Source organism: Danio rerio, chromosome 20 (genome assembly GCF_052040795.2).
Source record: "Danio rerio strain M-AB ecotype USA chromosome 20, GRCz13ab, whole genome shotgun sequence".
NCBI lineage: Eukaryota > Metazoa > Chordata > Actinopteri > Cypriniformes > Danionidae > Danio > Danio rerio.
Genome location: NC_141040.1, coordinates 34,601,948 through 34,620,414, shown reverse-complemented (window position 1 = coordinate 34,620,414; position 18,467 = coordinate 34,601,948). Strand labels below are relative to the sequence as shown.

General features: G+C 37.8%; 1 long non-coding RNA gene across 2 annotated transcripts; it reads right to left on the bottom strand.

Moving 5' to 3' along the window:
* Positions 1-5,404: 5,404 nt before the first annotated feature.
* Positions 5,405-10,062, bottom strand: LOC141379297 (uncharacterized). 2 transcript variants are annotated; one of them, XR_015518550.1, is made up of 13 exons: positions 9,983-10,062; positions 8,354-8,402; positions 7,692-7,959; positions 7,517-7,599; positions 7,348-7,423; positions 7,183-7,259; positions 7,020-7,089; positions 6,848-6,927; positions 6,685-6,758; positions 5,902-6,021; positions 5,734-5,808; positions 5,569-5,645; positions 5,405-5,474 (listed from the first exon to the last, which is right to left on the bottom strand). It is a non-coding gene; the product is annotated as an uncharacterized LOC141379297 (long non-coding RNA). The 2 variants fall into 2 exon arrangements; XR_015518549.1 differs by lacking the exons at positions 5,405-5,474; positions 5,569-5,645; positions 5,734-5,808; positions 5,902-6,021 and having other exon boundaries at positions 6,037-6,758.
* Between the last annotated feature and the right edge of the window lie 8,405 nt (positions 10,063-18,467).

The following is an 18,467-nucleotide window of genomic DNA, read 5'->3' as shown; positions in this document are numbered from 1 at the left end:
TATAAAACAGAACAGAGAAAATGTTACCTTAAAATCCCGAAATCTGGATTAAAAGACACAAAAAAAGACAAAACAACAACAACAACATATATAAACTACACATAGAAAACAACAACTAGTTACACTAAGCTTGGGCGACAAGCAGGGCTCTGAACCGGTTCAAGAAAAAGGACACGAAAAACGGAAACAAATGACAATTTACAGAAACAAAGACAAAAAAATGAAAAAACTAACTTTAATCGTTCTGAACAGAAACGTTTACAGTTAAATGGTTAACAGCGTTATTTTATCATTCTCTTTATTATGTGAATTTGGGAGACAAAAAGCATTAATTTAAATCATGTGTACAAATGGGACAGAGACTCATACATGGTGAAACGGCCGCGAAGGAGACGTCATAAGCCAGAGTCGTTTCCGATGCGACGAGTTTGTCTTAAAGGTTACAGAGAACCTGCTCTTTCATGTACAAAGGTATGTTTCAGTTTAAGTTAGTGTTACAGAAACTTGTATTTATACTAAATAAATTATTGATTGTCGATTGTTTTTGATTGGTCTCCATGAATAAAATCCTTTTGTTAATATTTCTACTATGACAAATCATCTGATGTTGGAATGACATTTACAGTATCATCAAAGCATTTTAGATATGTATAAAGTATGTAATATATTAACGTTATTAAATTACTAAAATGTACAGCAAATAAGAAATAAAGAACAAAAAATGAATAAAAAAAGACATTATTGATAAAATTATAATAATTACTAGAATAAAAATTGTAGAATATTTAAATAAAGCAAATTAGTTGATTAGCCATTTCTAATGGTGTACTAATATTTTGCAGCCATTATAGATGTAATATTGTTCCCTCAGAGTATAAAGTTTATCTGTGTCATTTATTAAACAATTAATAATTTAATGTTTTTCTCACGGCTGTAAGTGCACAGTCAGCTGCAAAATGGTAATGCAAAAACGCATACAAATAACGGCAACTTTAGAAAGCAAAAACCTAAATCGTGAATATTTTAGAAGATTCAGAAACTACAGTCGGATGCATTTTGGCAGAAAAGGCGTGTCTCTGTGGGTCTACAGAGCATGTGAGAGTTCCTGTGTGAGTGACAGATAACGCACACACAGAATCAACAGTAGGAAACGTGCAGAGTGGAAGATTTTCCACTGGTTAATCAATCGCAAATGTTTATTTTTCTTAGACGTATACAAAAAAAGTGTAAAAGGATGATAATATTAGTATTATTCATGTGTCATCACCACCAAATATACCCGGGCGACCCACCCACGTAAAGTCTATGTGTGGGAAGCACTGGTATGGTAGGACAGGGTTATGGATGAGGTCTTTCTCTCCAAGATGGCTGTCAAACTGATGCTGATTCAGGCTTTTGGATCGGATAAAATTAACAGTTTGCTATTGCGCCATCCAGTGGGCACAATTTGAACAGCAGTATATTTTATTGAAAAGTTGCAGCTTACAAAATCATCTTGCGTTTGTTTGCGGGCCTAATCCGGCCCGCGGGCCGTACGTTTGACACACCGGCTCTAGACTAACTTTTTGCCTAGGTGTACCTTTTTTTCTTAGGTGCACTATGCATTGCATAGTATACAATTTTATTAATTCATTCATTTTCTTTTTCGGCTTAGTCCCTTAATAAATCTGGGGTTGTCACAGCAGAATCAACCGCCAACTTATCCAGCATGTTTTTATGCAACGGATGCCCTTCCAGCCGCAATCCATCTCTGGGAAACAACCACACACACTCATTCCCACTCATATACTACGAACAATTAAGCCAATTCACCTGCCCCGCATGTCTTTGGACTGTGGGGAAAACCAGAGCACCCTGAGGAAACCCACACAAATGCAGGGAGAACATGCAAACTTCACACAGAAAAGCCAACTGACCCAGCCGAGGCTGGAACCAACGAACCAGCGACCTTCTTGCTGTGAGGTGACAGCACTACCTACTGCACCACTGCGTCGCCATTTACAATTTTATATTTATATTAAAGATAAATAAAGTTTACACCTACAAAAATATATTGTGGTATGCACTTGTTTAATAAAAATATTTGTATTTTTAACATTCGACATGCAATACAGTGCCATCAAAAAAAAAAACTAAACCGCATAATCTTACTCTTAAGTAAAATTATGTTTTATACTTGGCCTATGCCTAAATCCAAAAATGACTAAATAATTTATATATTTTTAAATTACACTAATTAGACTAAATAACTATATATTATGCTAAATAACTAAAATAGGCTATATAATCTTATTCTCCGATTAAAACAAAAGTGATTAAGCAATGCCGCACCACTGACAAGCCATAGGCAGAGAAACAAAGCACAGAAACCGCAGTGAGCACTATTTCCGAAGTTATGCCTTTCTTTTTTTAAATTAATTTGCTATGCATTAAATGTTAAATAAATGAAAAGGTATATAAGTGTATCTTGTGTGTATGTGTGTGTGACCGTGCGTGTGTGCGTGCATGTGTGTTTCCGCCAACTGTGTCTTTCATTACTGAAGCAGCTCTTTCAAAATCGAAAGTTACTTTATCTGACTGGCAATATTTTGGCTTTCAATCGAATGAAAAACCAATTTAGATGAGCCTATTGGCAAAATTTGCAGAAACTGTGTAAAGAAACGCTCTGCTTACTAATGTAACCCGAAAATGCTATTAGTGGATTGTATGGGGATTTCGTTTAGAAAGCCAATCGTCTGAAATGCGTGAAAAAAAGCTTAGCGCAAGCGCACCTGCATCATAGAGAGGCGCGGTCTTCCAACGTGATCCCTGGCCCTTACTTTTCCCACTTCAAAGAAGATTTACAGACTTAGATATATTTTTCGGGAGCCGCAAACGTCTAGATAATTTCTAGGAATTTAAATATGACAGTACGTTGGGAAAGCATGCAGTACCGAAGAGGAAGACACTGCAGAGGCCACCCGCTACCCAAATGGGGAGATATGATGGCGGAATATATAGACTAGCCCTAAGAAGGAGGAGTACGCATACAATAAGATGGTTAGTGGAGAGGGAAGACACGGGTCCGCCTGTGAGGGGGGACTGCACCGTGGCTGAATAAGTGTAGTCGGGATCACACATAGCGGGCACCTATACCCAAAACGCGGGCAGACCTACAACGTAATGGGCCAGCTAGTGACTCCTCCACTGAGTCAGTGCTGGGGGCCCAGAAGGAAACTGCATGGCTCACCTTAGCGGGGTACTTTACTGACAGAGTGAAAAAGCGCACATATGTTATGGAGAATGGTGCAGCAAGCATTTCAATACCTTAATTGAGTTGTTTCTTCAATCACCAAGGGTTACCTAATACTCTTGAGGAAAACGGCTCCACTTGCAGATTGTAAAACCGAGGCGCTGCGTGCATGCGCCCAAGAAGATGCGAAGCTCCGAGTGGAGTGCGCACGCACTCCTGGGGGTCACGGATGCCCTGACTCTGGAAAGCGAGGGAGATGGCATCTACCATCCAGTGGGCCAATAACTGTTTCGATACGGCACTTCCCTGCTGCCGACCACCATAACAGACGAAGAGATGCTCAGATGATCTAAAGCTCTGAGTGCGGTCCAGATAAATCCGCAAAGCGCGAACTGGACAAAGTAATGAAAGGGCTAGATCTGCCTCCTCCGTGGGCAGCAAATGCCTCCAGGTCCCTGACCCTCTTAATTGATGTCAACGCGACCAGCAGAGCTGTCTTCAGGGAGAAAAATCTTAAATATACTGAGTCGAGGTTCGAAGGGATCTGACGCAGGCTTGTGAGAACGAGGGCGAGATCCCAAGAGGGCATGACAGGAGGGCGGGATGGATTAATTCGCATAGCGCCTCTTAGGAACCGAATGATGAGGTTATGACTTCCCACGGTGCTGCCAGCCACCGCGTCATGATGAGCGGAGATGGCAGCCATGCAACCTTGAGTGTGGAGGGCAACCGCCTGCTCTTCAGCTTCTCTTGGAGTAAAGCACAACGCTGATCTGGCAATTTTGGGGGTCTTCTCTGCGAGAGACGCACCATTCAGTGAATAGACTCCACTTCAGGGCGTAGGCGCAATCGAGGAGGAGGCTCTCTAACCACCGCAGTCGGTAGGTTACCCAAGTCTTCCTCGCATCTAAGGACCAAACGTGTAAGTTCAAAAGATTGGGGCGAGGGTGCTAGATGGTGCCCTGTCCCTAAGAGAGTAGGTCCTCTCTCAAAGGGATCTGCCAGGGGAGGGCCGCAACTAGCAAGACCTGCTCCTTGTCCTCCCTGACCTTGCACAGTAACTGCATGAGCAGGCTCACTGGGGATATTGCATAATTGCGCATGCCCCAAAGCCAGCTGTGGGCTAGTGCATCTGTGCCGAGAGAGCCCTCGGTCAGAGAAAAAAACAACTAGCAATGAGCATTCTCGGGGGAACCTGTCCGTCCTGACCAGCATGTGCTGCTGCTCCAGCACTGAAAAAAAACGGTGGAGAGTGAGGAACACTGACAACAACTCTAGACGATTGATATGCCAATGCAACTGGGTTCCTTTCCAAAGGCCCGCAGCTGCATGCCTGCAACACACAGCCACCCAGCCCGTGCTGGAAGCATCTGCTGATACTACAACATGACTGGACGCCTGTCCTAGAGGTACTCCGGCCTGTAGAATTGAGGGGTCGTTCCAAGGGCTGAGGCTGCAGCGACATAGCACAGTAACAGACACTCGGTGTGTCCGCGTACCATGCGCGTCTGGGGACTCGATCGTTAAGCCAGTGCTGAAGTGGTCTCATATAAAGTAATGTGAGCGGCGTGACAGTGGCTGCGGATACCATATGCCCCAGGAGCCTCTAAAATAATTTCAGTGGGACCACTATTTTGCTGTTGAACTCTCTCAGACAGTTCAGCATTAGCTGAGCGCGCTCTCCGGAGAGGCGCGCTGTTGGGGTGACCGAGTCAAGAAAAGAAAATGTTACCTTAAAATCCCGAAATCTGGGTGTAGAGTGCTGGAAGAAAATATCAAGATACAGTGGCTGAGTAAATGATGGACCACCCACCACATCCCCACTCACTCAGCCAACAGAGAACCAAACATTTTACCTTTTAACCTCAAAATCTGTGCAAAAAGAAAAAAAAGACACAAAAAGAGACAAAACAACAACAACAACAAATAGAAACTACACAAACAAATGTTAAATATTATAAAAAAAACTGAGAAAATGTTACCTTACAATCCCGAAATCTGGGGAAAAAAGACAAAAAGACACAAAAAGACAAAAACACACAAAGAAAGACAAACAACAACAACAACAACAGGATAGAAACTACACAAAGAAAACATCAACCAGTAACATTGAGCTTGAGTATAAAGAAACAAATAAATATCAAACATCACACAAAAAACAGAAAATGTTACCTTATAATCCTGAAATCTAGGAAAAAGGACAAAAAAACACACAAAAAAGACAACAACAACAAGATAGAAACTACACAAAAGAAAACATTAGCCAGTAACATTGAGCTTGAGTATGAAGAAACAAACAAATTTGAGTTATTGCAAAAAAGAACAGAAAATTTTACCTTATAATCCTGAAATCTGAAAAAAAAGACAAAAACACAAAAAACAAAACAAAACAACAACAACAACAAGATAGAAACTACACAAAGAAAACATTAGCCAGTAACATTGAGCTTGAGTATAAAGAAACAAATACCAAACATCACACAAAAAACAGAAAATGTTACCTTATAATCCTGAAATCTAGGAAAAAGGACAAAAAAAAACACACAAAAAAGACGACAACAACAACAAGACAGAAACTACACAAAGAAAACATTAGCCAGTAACATTGAGCTTAAGTATGAAGAAACAAACAAATATGAGTTATTGCAAAAAAGAACAGAAAATTTTACCTTATAATCCCAAAATCTGAAAAAAAGACAAAAACACACACAAAAAAGACAAAACAACAACAACAACAACAACAACAGGATAGAAACTACACAAAGAAAACATCAACCAGTAACATTGAGCTTGAGTACAAAGAAACAAATAAATGTCAAACATCACACAAAAAACAGAAAATGTTACCTTATAATCCTGAAATCTAGGAAAAAGGACAAAAAAACCACACAAAAAAGACAACAACAACAACAAAGAGATAGAAACTACACAAAGAAAACCTTAACCGGTAACATTGAGCTTGACTATAAAGAAACAAAGAAATATCAAATATTATAAAAAATAATTGAGAAAATGTTACCTTATAATCTCGAAATCTGGATAAAAGACAAAAAGACACAAAAAAAAAACAACAACAACTACACAAAGAAAACAACAGCTAGGTAAACTGAGCTTGGGTGACTAAAAAACAAACAACAAATAACACAAAGAAAAACACAGAAAACGTTAATAATAACATTGCAAGCTCAATAACTTGATAAAGAGAGAAAAGGTTAAAAACTATATATAAAGTGCTTGAAGAAAATATCAAGATACAATGGCTGAGTAAATGATGGCCCACCCACCACATCCCCACTCACTCAGCCAACAGAGAACCAAACATTTTAACTTTTAACCTCAAAATCTGTGCAAAAAGAAAAAAAAGACACAAAAAGAGACAAAACAACAACAACAACAAATAGAAACTACACAAACAAATGTTAAATATTATAAAAAAACTGAGAAAATGTTACCTTACAATCCCGAAATCTGGGGAAAAAAGACAAAAAGACACAAAAAAGACACAACAACAACAACAGGATAGAAACTACACAAAGAAAACATCAACCAGTAACATTGAGCTTGAGTATAAAGAAACAAATATGAATTATTGCAAAAAAGAACAGAAAATTTTACCTTATAATCCCGAAATCTCGGAAAAAAGACAAAAACACACAAAGAAAGACACAACAACAACAACAACAACAGGATAGAAACTACACAAAGAAAACATCAACCAGTAACATTGAGCTTGAGTATAAAGAAACAAATAAATATCAAAAATCACACAAAAAACAGAAAATGTTACCTTATAATCCTGAAATCTAGGAAAAAGGACAAAAAAACACACAAAAAAGACAACAACAACAAGATAGAAACTACACAAAGAAAACATTAGCCAGTAACATTGAGCTTGAGTATGAAGAAACAAACAAATTTGAGTTATTGCAAAAAAGAACAGAAAATTTTACCTTATAATCCTGAAATCTGAAAAAAAAGACAAAAACACAAAAAACAAAACAAAACAACAACAACAACAAGATAGAAACTACACAAAGAAAACATTAGCCAGTAACATTGAGCTTGAGTATAAAGAAACAAATACCAAACATCACACAAAAAACAGAAAATGTTACCTTATAATCCTGAAATCTAGGAAAAAGGACAAAAAAAAAACACACAAAAAAGACGACAACAACAACAAGACAGAAACTACACAAAGAAAACATTAGCCAGTAACATTGAGCTTAAGTATGAAGAAACAAACAAATATGAGTTATTGCAAAAAAGAACAGAAAATTTTACCTTATAATCCCAAAATCTGAAAAAAAGACAAAAACACACACAAAAAAGACAAAACAACAACAACAACAACAACAGGATAGAAACTACACAAAGAAAACATCAACCAGTAACATTGAGCTTGAGTACAAAGAAACAAATAAATGTCAAACATCACACAAAAAACAGAAAATGTTACCTTATAATCCTGAAATCTAGGAAAAAGGACAAAAAAACACACAAAAAAGACAACAACAACAACAAAGAGATAGAAACTACACAAAGAAAACCTTAACCGGTAACATTGAGCTTGACTATAAAGAAACAAAGAAATATCAAATATTATAAAAAATAATTGAGAAAATGTTACCTTATAATCTCGAAATCTGGATAAATGACAAAAAGACACAAAAAAAAACAACAACTACACAAAGAAAACAACAGCTAGGTAAACTGAGCTTGGGTGACTAAAAAACAAACAACAAATAACACAAAGAAAAAAACAGAAAACGTTAATAATAACATTGCAACCTCAATAACTTCATAAAGAGAGAAAAGGTTAAAAACTATATATAAAGTGCTTGAAGAAAATATCAAGATACAATGGCTGAGTAAATGATGGCCCACCCACCACATCCCCACTAACTCAGCCAACACAGAGCCAAACATTTTACCTTTTAACCTCAAAATCTGTGCAAAAAGAAAAAAAAAAAGACACAAAAAGAGACAAAACAACAACAACAACAAATAGAAACTACACAAAGAAAACATTAAATAGTAACATTAAGCTTGAGTATAAAGAAACAAACAAACATCAACTATGGCAAAAAAAAAAAATAAAAGAAACAAACAAAATGTTACCTTATAATCCCGAAATCCCGGATAAAATGTTACCTTATAATCCCGAAATCTGGGAAAAAAAAGATAAAACGGCACAAAAAGACACAAAACAACCTACAAACTATATATAACATTGTTTTCTATCATATTTTGTATAGTGAGAGTCAAACAAATAACATTTTATGTAATTAAATATGATTCAAATTAAAAATATTATTATAATAATGTATTCTTATAATAATATCACATAATAAAATATTAATTATATTAAAATAAAAATATTAAAATTATTATAACTGCACAAATGTGTCCACCACCCCATATATATATATATTGTAAATTAATTTTAAGAAAACAAATCATTTAAAAATTAGAGATTGCATTAAGATAAAACATAGAAAATACGTTTTATGTGACCAAAAAAAGCTTCTAAATAAAAAAAATGAAATAAAAGTAAAAAGGGTGCATTTTAGTACTGCTGGGACCCAAAATGTCCCAAAACAGCATTAGAATGTGCTGGTTCTCTCAAGTTTTTTTTTTTCTTCACTCCCATCAGGTGAAGTTTTTTTTCCCTCTCCGCTGTGGCCACTGCCTCGCATGGTTCAGGATTGGTAGAGATACGCATCGATGAATTTGCTCTTCAGTGTTTGAACTCTCAGTAATGATTAAATCACACTGAACTGAGCTAAACTGAACTAAACTGAACTTAAAACACTAAAACCTGAACCACACTGTTCCAGTTACTATGACCATTTATGTGAAGCTGCTTTGACACAATCTACATTGTAAAAGCGCTGTACAAATAAAGCTGAATTGAATTGAAAACATTTCTGTGAGATTATGTTTTGTTGTTTTGTAGGGAAAATAACATTCATAATTAATCACATAATTACATTGAGTTGCATTGATTCATTTTGCAGCTCTAGTGGATTCTAGTTTACTTTATATCGACTGAACTGTAAATTAAAATTAAAGTAGAAAGGGTGCATTTTAGGACTTTTTAAAATATTTTTTAAGCCCCATGGCTGGATTTGCTTAAGACGCTCAAATCACTAAATCCGCCCCTGTACATCTCACAACAATTATGAACAAATAAAACAAAATAACAATACGAAAGTAATTTAGCTACAATCAAAGTAAAAACAGATAGATGCCAGGGGTAAAATAGATAAAAAGGTAAGATAATAATAAACATTCAAATCAAATGATATCTACAAAATGCTTACATAATGTTATTAACTTTTCTGTTTCTAACGTTAATGTTACGCAGTGTAGTATAATTTTGTTTAATCTCCTTTATGAAATGTTCACAATTTGGCTTATGAATATTCAAAATAGCTCGATAGACAATATAGGGACCATGTCACAAGTGCGAATATAAAGCCATCCTTACCTCAATGATAGGTACAGTATAGCTAACCTGTAACACGGTTATAAGGAAAAGGAGTGTGGAAAATAAAGATACATTATTAAGTCAAATACTAATGTCGCCTTACCGAATGTTACCATATAAGCAACAACAAAAGACCAAAAACCAACTAAACGCGGGAAGATAACGTCTATCTGAAACATTCAGCGTGGGTGAAAGCTTAGAAAACACATAAAATGCTAAACTAAAACAGAAATTAAGTGGAAATAAGCAAAACATACCTTCTCAACTTCTGAGGAAAGACGAGGATTGACTGAATTTGTCAAAGAAATGTCTGACTTTCTCCAACCGTTCCACTGTTGTCATGGCTCCGCATTCTAGATCAGTGATTCAATTCGTTCAACATTCCCGCGTGAAGCATTTAAATAATGCTGCGAGTGTTTTCATTCGGTTTATAAACAAGCAGTCATTTTTAAGTGACTAAACGTGTAACGTACATAAACATGCTTAATATATTAATTAAACACTAAAAGACACGTACACAGACACGTGCACAGTGCTCAGCATTTGAAGTGGACAGAAACAGCTGTTTAAAATTGTCATAGGACTTAGGGTGTTGCTAAATAGTTTTAGGACAACTTTGATAAAACGTTTATATCCAGTATAAATGTTGACTACATTATGTATATCATTTTTATAAATAAAAAAATACACAACATAGAAAACAAGTATATGAATATGAAATAAATGAAAAAAGAACACATTGGCCCTTTTCGCTCCACGTTTGACAACTTCTTTTCAATTAAAAAATATTTAATTAAATATAATAATAAATATAATATATAAGTATAAATATAAGTAAATAAGTATGTACGCATATAATGCTCAGGTTTTCCCAAAGACGTGGTAGGTGAATTGGGTAAGGCAAATTGTTCATGGTGTGTGTGTGAATGAGTATGGATGTTTTCCAGTGATGGGTTGCAGCTGGAAGGACATCTGCTGGTAAAAAAATATGCTTGATAAGTTGGTGGTTCATTCGGCTGTGGCGACCCCAGATTAATAAAGGGAATAAGCCGGAAAGAAAATGAATGAATGAGTATACCGTATAGAGTATTTAAATATAAGTATACAAGTTTAAGTTCATATGTCAGTACGAGATCTGTTAATTTAGTTCTTTATATTAAATTTTGTCATTTAATGGTTAACTGTTATATATCCCTAAATGTATTCATGTATTTTACTTTTAAAGATGCTGATGTTATGATTTTCACATTTAAAGATTTTATTTTTGTATAAGGACATAGGGCTGCATTTTAATGAAATGTAAATGCTTCTTTGTAATATATACAGTATGTTATATCAACCAGTTAGAGTGGAATGCATAAATAATCTGTAAAGTGTCAAAACTGCCATCATCAATAGGGGGCAACAGAGGACGCTTAATTTTAACATGTATCTAGGATTAAAGTAATCTGTTTAACTGCATCAGAACAGTTCAAACAAAATAAACGTGAAAATTCAATTAGTAACATTTATACATGCCTCATGTTGTTAAAAACTTGTGTAAGTTTTTGAAAGTTTTTTTTCAGTGGTCTCAAACTCAATTCCTGGAGGGCTGCAGATCTGCATGGTTTAGCTCTAACCAACTCCAACTCGCACTTGCTTAATAGTCTCTATTAAGCTGCGGTCACAGTAGAGTTTGAGCATGCAAAATACTGGCACTGCGAAAGGGGGCAGGATTAAACAAGATGATTAGACATTTAAAAAAGCGAGCGATTGCTCCATATTTTAAATTCCTCTACAGAGAGGTCATGTTTTGATCTTCGATTGGTCTCACGCAGTCAAGTGATGAGCTTGTGTTTCTGGTCTGATGCATTCTCGTGCGTATGCATGGAAGTCAATGTGGAGAAAAGTGCAGTGTGACTGCAGCTTCAGTCTTGAACACCTTGATTAGTTGGATCAGCTGTGTTTGATTAGGGTTGGAAAAAAATGTGCAGAGCTGTGGCCCTCCAGAAATTGAGTTTAAGACTCATGGTTTTGTTAAAAACAATATATTCTGAACAATTGTGTGTTTGGTGTTACATTCAACCAAAAAAAAAGTTGAATAATAATTTTTTGACCTGTATTTTACTAATAAACATTATAAACAGTTTTTATCTAGTTTGAGGACATCAGGAGCTGGCCAGTGGCACTTAAAATGTAGAAATGAGCTATAGGACATTGACAAAACAAAGAGAAGTACAACACTTGGTGTTCTATAAGTAATGGAGAAGTTCACACCGGCAGCAGCTATTTTTATTCAACCAGCTAGTGGAAAATGTCAGTTTTAAATATATTGAAACAACCAGTGTGCTTTTAACAATTATCTAATTTAATATGTCTCTCATAACAGTTTATGAGGGAAATGGATTTTGTAGAAGATTGTAATGCAAGAGTGTGTCCGGTCAAAAAGCCATGCAAAGACTAAAGCATATAAAGTGAAAAGTGTTTGTAGATTAGACATCTAGTAGTTCCAATAACATGATCAAAACCCTCTTAGAATAAAGAAGAATATTAATTGTTTCATGATCATATTTTTTTCATCACAGACATAAAAAGGTGGGTAAGACTCTTTTACCCTTCATTATTTCTAACTGTGTTGTATTTGTCTTATTTATTTAGATAGGACATGTTCATATCTCAGGTACACCGGGTAATATTCTATGTACAACAGGTAAACAGTAAAAAAATAAACAAGATTCTGCATTAGTACAACATACAGTGCACATCATTTAAAATTTTCAGAAATATACAGAAGAGGTTAACACATCATATACAAGAAAAGATCTCACTGATATCATCTGTAAATAGTTCATGCGATCTTCACTTTTCCTTGTTGGTCCGTTACTCGTGTGTTTCCTTCAAATTCATGCCTCCAATAAAAGAAGCCATCATTTACTTACTTTCATACTCATTCATTCATTTTCCTTCGGCTTAGTCCCTGATTTACTAGGGGTCTCCACATGAACCACCAAATGTTCTGGCATGTTTTACGCAGAGGATTCCTTTCCAGCCACAACCCAGTACTGGGGAATAACTCTCATATTATTTCAATCAAAACATTTTACCTCATACGAATGTGACGCAACATGAAGGTGAGTAAATGATGACTGAGCCGATGTTATTCAGTCACTTAATAGTCATCCAATCACATGGTAAACGAGTTACACTGAGCTTGGGCGACAAGAAACAAACAACAAATAACACAAAGAAAAACACAGAAAATGTTCATAATAACATTGTAAACTTAATAACTTGATAAAGAGGCAAAAAGTGAAAAACTATATATAAAGTGCTTGAAGAAAATATCAAGATACAATGGCTGAGTAAATGATGGCCCACCCACCACATCCCCACTCACTCAGCCAACAGAGGACCAAACATTTTACCTCATAATCCCGAAATCTGGGTAAAAAGACAAAAATACACAAAAAGAGACAAAACAACAACAACATATAAACCACGCAAAGAAAAAATTAACCAGTAACATTGAGCTTGAATGTAAAGAAACAAACAAATATCAAATATTATAAAACAGAACAGAGAAAATGTTACCTTAAAATCCCGAAATCTGGATTAAAAGACACAAAAAAAGACAAAACAACAACAACAACATATATAAACTACACATAGAAAACAACAACTAGTTACACTAAGCTTGGGCGACAAGCAGGGCTCTGAACCGGTTCAAGAAAAAGGACACGAAAAACGGAAACAAATGACAATTTACAGAAACAAAGACAAAAAAATGAAAAAACTAACTTTAATCGTTCTGAACAGAAACGTTTACAGTTAAATGGTTAACAGCGTTATTTTATCATTCTCTTTATTATGTGAATTTGGGAGACAAAAAGCATTAATTTAAATCATGTGTACAAATGGGACAGAGACTCATACATGGTGAAACGGCCGCGAAGGAGACGTCATAAGCCAGAGTCGTTTCCGATGCGACGAGTTTGTCTTAAAGGTTACAGAGAACCTGCTCTTTCATGTACAAAGGTATGTTTCAGTTTAAGTTAGTGTTACAGAAACTTGTATTTATACTAAATAAATTATTGATTGTCGATTGTTTTTGATTGGTCTCCATGAATAAAATCCTTTTGTTAATATTTCTACTATGACAAATCATCTGATGTTGGAATGACATTTACAGTATCATCAAAGCATTTTAGATATGTATAAAGTATGTAATATATTAACGTTATTAAATTACTAAAATGTACAGCAAATAAGAAATAAAGAACAAAAAATGAATAAAAAAAGACATTATTGATAAAATTATAATAATTACTAGAATAAAAATTGTAGAATATTTAAATAAAGCAAATTAGTTGATTAGCCATTTCTAATGGTGTACTAATATTTTGCAGCCATTATAGATGTAATATTGTTCCCTCAGAGTATAAAGTTTATCTGTGTCATTTATTAAACAATTAATAATTTAATGTTTTTCTCACGGCTGTAAGTGCACAGTCAGCTGCAAAATGGTAATGCAAAAACGCATACAAATAACGGCAACTTTAGAAAGCAAAAACCTAAATCGTGAATATTTTAGAAGATTCAGAAACTACAGTCGGATGCATTTTGGCAGAAAAGGCGTGTCTCTGTGGGTCTACAGAGCATGTGAGAGTTCCTGTGTGAGTGACAGATAACGCACACACAGAATCAACAGTAGGAAACGTGCAGAGTGGAAGATTTTCCACTGGTTAATCAATCGCAAATGTTTATTTTTCTTAGACGTATACAAAAAAAGTGTAAAAGGATGATAATATTAGTATTATTCATGTGTCATCACCACCAAATATACCCGGGCGACCCACCCACGTAAAGTCTATGTGTGGGAAGCACTGGTATGGTAGGACAGGGTTATGGATGAGGTCTTTCTCTCCAAGATGGCTGTCAAACTGATGCTGATTCAGGCTTTTGGATCGGATAAAATTAACAGTTTGCTATTGCGCCATCCAGTGGGCACAATTTGAACAGCAGTATATTTTATTGAAAAGTTGCAGCTTACAAAATCATCTTGCGTTTGTTTGCGGGCCTAATCCGGCCCGCGGGCCGTACGTTTGACACACCGGCTCTAGACTAACTTTTTGCCTAGGTGTACCTTTTTTTCTTAGGTGCACTATGCATTGCATAGTATACAATTTTATTAATTCATTCATTTTCTTTTTCGGCTTAGTCCCTTAATAAATCTGGGGTTGTCACAGCAGAATCAACCGCCAACTTATCCAGCATGTTTTTATGCAACGGATGCCCTTCCAGCCGCAATCCATCTCTGGGAAACAACCACACACACTCATTCCCACTCATATACTACGAACAATTAAGCCAATTCACCTGCCCCGCATGTCTTTGGACTGTGGGGAAAACCAGAGCACCCTGAGGAAACCCACACAAATGCAGGGAGAACATGCAAACTTCACACAGAAAAGCCAACTGACCCAGCCGAGGCTGGAACCAACGAACCAGCGACCTTCTTGCTGTGAGGTGACAGCACTACCTACTGCACCACTGCGTCGCCATTTACAATTTTATATTTATATTAAAGATAAATAAAGTTTACACCTACAAAAATATATTGTGGTATGCACTTGTTTAATAAAAATATTTGTATTTTTAACATTCGACATGCAATACAGTGCCATCAAAAAAAAAAACTAAACCGCATAATCTTACTCTTAAGTAAAATTATGTTTTATACTTGGCCTATGCCTAAATCCAAAAATGACTAAATAATTTATATATTTTTAAATTACACTAATTAGACTAAATAACTATATATTATGCTAAATAACTAAAATAGGCTATATAATCTTATTCTCCGATTAAAACAAAAGTGATTAAGCAATGCCGCACCACTGACAAGCCATAGGCAGAGAAACAAAGCACAGAAACCGCAGTGAGCACTATTTCCGAAGTTATGCCTTTCTTTTTTTAAATTAATTTGCTATGCATTAAATGTTAAATAAATGAAAAGGTATATAAGTGTATCTTGTGTGTATGTGTGTGTGACCGTGCGTGTGTGCGTGCATGTGTGTTTCCGCCAACTGTGTCTTTCATTACTGAAGCAGCTCTTTCAAAATCGAAAGTTACTTTATCTGACTGGCAATATTTTGGCTTTCAATCGAATGAAAAACCAATTTAGATGAGCCTATTGGCAAAATTTGCAGAAACTGTGTAAAGAAACGCTCTGCTTACTAATGTAACCCGAAAATGCTATTAGTGGATTGTATGGGGATTTCGTTTAGAAAGCCAATCGTCTGAAATGCGTGAAAAAAAGCTTAGCGCAAGCGCACCTGCATCATAGAGAGGCGCGGTCTTCCAACGTGATCCCTGGCCCTTACTTTTCCCACTTCAAAGAAGATTTACAGACTTAGATATATTTTTCGGGAGCCGCAAACGTCTAGATAATTTCTAGGAATTTAAATATGACAGTACGTTGGGAAAGCATGCAGTACCGAAGAGGAAGACACTGCAGAGGCCACCCGCTACCCAAATGGGGAGATATGATGGCGGAATATATAGACTAGCCCTAAGAAGGAGGAGTACGCATACAATAAGATGGTTAGTGGAGAGGGAAGACACGGGTCCGCCTGTGAGGGGGGACTGCACCGTGGCTGAATAAGTGTAGTCGGGATCACACATAGCGGGCACCTATACCCAAAACGCGGGCAGACCTACAACGTAATGGGCCAGCTAGTGACTCCTCCACTGAGTCAGTGCTGGGGGCCCAGAAGGAAACTGCATGGCTCACCTTAGCGGGGTACTTTACTGACAGAGTGAAAAAGCGCACATATGTTATGGAGAATGGTGCAGCAAGCATTTCAATACCTTAATTGAGTTGTTTCTTCAATCACCAAGGGTTACCTAATACTCTTGAGGAAAACGGCTCCACTTGCAGATTGTAAAACCGAGGCGCTGCGTGCATGCGCCCAAGAAGATGCGAAGCTCCGAGTGGAGTGCGCACGCACTCCTGGGGGTCACGGATGCCCTGACTCTGGAAAGCGAGGGAGATGGCATCTACCATCCAGTGGGCCAATAACTGTTTCGATACGGCACTTCCCTGCTGCCGACCACCATAACAGACGAAGAGATGCTCAGATGATCTAAAGCTCTGAGTGCGGTCCAGATAAATCCGCAAAGCGCGAACTGGACAAAGTAATGAAAGGGCTAGATCTGCCTCCTCCGTGGGCAGCAAATGCCTCCAGGTCCCTGACCCTCTTAATTGATGTCAACGCGACCAGCAGAGCTGTCTTCAGGGAGAAAAATCTTAAATATACTGAGTCGAGGTTCGAAGGGATCTGACGCAGGCTTGTGAGAACGAGGGCGAGATCCCAAGAGGGCATGACAGGAGGGCGGGATGGATTAATTCGCATAGCGCCTCTTAGGAACCGAATGATGAGGTTATGACTTCCCACGGTGCTGCCAGCCACCGCGTCATGATGAGCGGAGATGGCAGCCATGCAACCTTGAGTGTGGAGGGCAACCGCCTGCTCTTCAGCTTCTCTTGGAGTAAAGCACAACGCTGATCTGGCAATTTTGGGGGTCTTCTCTGCGAGAGACGCACCATTCAGTGAATAGACTCCACTTCAGGGCGTAGGCGCAATCGAGGAGGAGGCTCTCTAACCACCGCAGTCGGTAGGTTACCCAAGTCTTCCTCGCATCTAAGGACCAAACGTGTAAGTTCAAAAGATTGGGGCGAGGGTGCTAGATGGTGCCCTGTCCCTAAGAGAGTAGGTCCTCTCTCAAAGGGATCTGCCAGGGGAGGGCCGCAACTAGCAAGACCTGCTCCTTGTCCTCCCTGACCTTGCACAGTAACTGCATGAGCAGGCTCACTGGGGATATTGCATAATTGCGCATGCCCCAAAGCCAGCTGTGGGCTAGTGCATCTGTGCCGAGAGAGCCCTCGGTCAGAGAAAAAAACAACTAGCAATGAGCATTCTCGGGGGAACCTGTCCGTCCTGACCAGCATGTGCTGCTGCTCCAGCACTGAAAAAAAACGGTGGAGAGTGAGGAACACTGACAACAACTCTAGACGATTGATATGCCAATGCAACTGGGTTCCTTTCCAAAGGCCCGCAGCTGCATGCCTGCAACACACAGCCACCCAGCCCGTGCTGGAAGCATCTGCTGATACTACAACATGACTGGACGCCTGTCCTAGAGGTACTCCGGCCTGTAGAATTGAGGGGTCGTTCCAAGGGCTGAGGCTGCAGCGACATAGCACAGTAACAGACACTCGGTGTGTCCGCGTACCATGCGCGTCTGGGGACTCGATCGTTAAGCCAGTGCTGAAGTGGTCTCATATAAAGTAATGTGAGCGGCGTGACAGTGGCTGCGGATACCATATGCCCCAGGAGCCTCTAAAATAATTTCAGTGGGACCACTATTTTGCTGTTGAACTCTCTCAGACAGTTCAGCATTAGCTGAGCGCGCTCTCCGGAGAGGCGCGCTGTTGGGGTGACCGAGTCAAGAAAAGAAAATGTTACCTTAAAATCCCGAAATCTGGGTGTAGAGTGCTGGAAGAAAATATCAAGATACAGTGGCTGAGTAAATGATGGACCACCCACCACATCCCCACTCACTCAGCCAACAGAGAACCAAACAGTTTACCTTTTAACCTCAAAATCTGTGCAAAAAGAGAAAAAGACACAAAAAGAGACAAACAAAAACAACAACAACAACGAGATAGAAACTATGCAGAGAAAACATTAACCAGTAACA